Raw genomic sequence first — 2,990 nt, forward strand, 5'->3', positions numbered from 1 at the left:
TGAAAAGGCGGTTTCTCCACAACTTAACCTTTTTCTATCCCTAAACAACACGTTTGATGCCTTCCAATTGGGATTTTGACCACACCTCAGCACTGAGACGGCTCTTGTCAATGTCTTTAATGACATCTACTTGAACATTCACAGTGGCAATCCTACAGTCCTAGAATTACTCAATCTCAGTGGTGCATTCAATACGGTTGAACACAACATACAGGAGTGGTTCCACTCCTGTTTCAAGAATAGGAATTACTTTGTGGGTAATTATGCTTCTTAGCACAAATATATGACATATGGAGTTCCCCAAGGCTCTGGCCTAGGGTCTTTTCTATTTAATATCTATATGCTTCCACTGGCTCAGATTATGAAAAATAATAACCTAAATTATAGTTAAGCTGATGACACAAATCTACATAACGCTGTTGCCTGGAGACTACAGTCCAATACAAAAACTGGATCGATGCATTGAACAAACTAATGATTGGATGAGCCACAACTTTCTTAAATTGAATAAAGGAAAAATGAGGTGATCATTTTTGGAGCAAAAGAGGAACGATTAAGAACCAGTGCCCAGCTTCAAACAGTAATGTTTAAACCAACAGACAAAGCCAGAAATCATGGTGTAATTATAGACTCTGACCTTAATTTTAGCAGCCATGTTAAGACAATAACAAAGTCTGCCTTTTACCACCTTAAAAACATATCAAGGGTAAAAGGACTTATGTGTCAACAAAATTTGGAAAAGCTTATCCACACCTTTAGATTTTTCCATCTTCAGTAGACTTGACTACTGTAACGGTGTTCTTACAGGTTGCCCTAAAAAATTAATCAGACAACTGCAGCTGATTCAGAACTCTGCTGTTCGCGTCCTCAATATCACAAGAAAAGAAAATCACATCACTCCAATTCTGAAGTCTTTACACTGGCTTTCTGTACCCCAAAGAATAGATTTAAAAATTCTTCAACTGGTTTATAAGTCGCTAAATGGTTTAGGGCCAAATTACCTGTCAGATCTACTAGTGAATTATGAACCGCAGATACCTCTAAGATCATCATGGATAAGTGTGCTTGTCATCCCCAGAACCAGAACAAAAAAGGGGACGCGGCAGTTTCTATGCTCTGTATATCTGGAACAAACTCCCTGTAAAATCGCCACCCCTCTGCTCTTTTAAATCAAGACCTTCTCTTTTTTAATACTGCCTTTGTTCAATTCTTTGCACCATACTGTAGTGTGAATTTTATTTTTTGACTCTGATATTTAATCTGTTTTGATTATTTTTTAATTTGTATGAATCGTTTTTAATTTTGTATTAACTGTTCTTAATTTTGTATTATTTGCACAACTGTGTTTCGATGTTTTATGTAAACCACTTTGAATTGCACTGCTGCTGAAATGTCCAGTACAAATAAAATTGCCTTGCCTTAAGAACAGTGACCAAGTTTTTGTACTTTATTACATTACAACACTGCGTGTCTGTAATTGGAAGGCTTCTACTGTAGGTAATACACTGACCAAGCAGAAGTACCTCATTCAACCCCACTTCAAAGAATCCAAACTGAAACCTTAAGCTGAAAAGGGACTCAGAAGGTTGGGGTGAACAATAACTGTTTAAAACACTGACACCTACAGTGTATCTATGTCCTACATAAAACACATTCAGATTCAGATGGCTGGAAAGGGAGGCGAGAAACAGCATTGACAATCTAGTAAAATATGAGTGGAAACAAGATGGTTATATACTGAAGGGCTGATGAGGTAAAATGGAAACAAATGAGCAGGTGAACGTGATTGTCAGGTGACTAGGACAGGTGGGGAAGTCTGAGGGCATCTGGTGGATGAATGGAGAATGGCAATACAGTGGGAATGGGCTAAAGGAAGGGACAGAATGGGGAAAACAGGACTGAGGCCGACTTTGTGACATGTTAGCTTAAACTCAGAATGACATTACATGTGCAAAGCACTAGTAGAGCAAAAAGCATAACAGCACAGCAGATTTCTACATTCAGTTGAGGCACTTCAAAAGACAAGTGTAGATGGAAACCAGTCATACTTATAGAGTTAAGATTCTTTTTTGGCGGACTGAAAACTAGTTTTAAGGCATCTGATGGAACGTTCACTGTAAAAAGAATGAAAGTTACAGGTACACCATCAGTCAGATTAATGCACTGTCAAGGGTAGCATATCTACTTCTTTAAACATCACAACTTAACATTTTTCTTCCAGGGCTGTGGATGCACTCCTGCAGCCTTGGAAATAGTCAGTTTAAGAAATGTTAGAGCGATGCAAACACAGTATGCATGCCTGTGTACAGTAACAGCTGACAGAGTGTATCCTGGGATTGTTGTGGTTTTGTGGACTTGTGGTCTGATGAGATGTAATGCTTGTCATGTTTATGCCAGATAATTCCTGCTTGGGCAATAGAGCAATTGAACAGACAAGAGCAAAAAAATAGAAGTGAAAATGCAAATGCCATATCGTGTCCTGCTGCCACACACTGCTCTGAGTACACCAAGTGGTATGGATACACATGGGCTACATTCGTTAACAGCCTGGTGGCAGTCAAATGTTTCAGATTCCCAAAGTTCTGTTTCCAGTAAGAGCAAGAAGCTGTTTTCAGCTGAAAAGCTCCAATAAACCTCCTGCATGCTGCCTGAAAAGCTACAAACTAATGCATGTGAAAAGTCACATGCATTAAATAATGCATGTGACTTCTCCATAGGTACTGCCAATGGCAGCCACTAGCCTGTGCAGCTAGCTAGCTGTAAAGGTAAATGCATTTTTGTAACTTGTCTCTGCTGTGACTTGAGTCTACCAGGTAACGTGAAAGGGGACATATAAAAACACTTGTGCACATGTATTTGGATATCTGGAGTTTCCACCGATACACAAACTCCCATTTAGTATGGCCGTTGTCCAGTGGGACTTAGGTCCTCCCGCAATATCAAAACTAGTTGGCATGTGCATAGAGATGCAAATACGGGGGGGGGGGGGG

Source organism: Etheostoma spectabile, chromosome 21 (assembly GCF_008692095.1).
Source record: "Etheostoma spectabile isolate EspeVRDwgs_2016 chromosome 21, UIUC_Espe_1.0, whole genome shotgun sequence".
Taxonomy (NCBI): domain Eukaryota; kingdom Metazoa; phylum Chordata; class Actinopteri; order Perciformes; family Percidae; genus Etheostoma; species Etheostoma spectabile.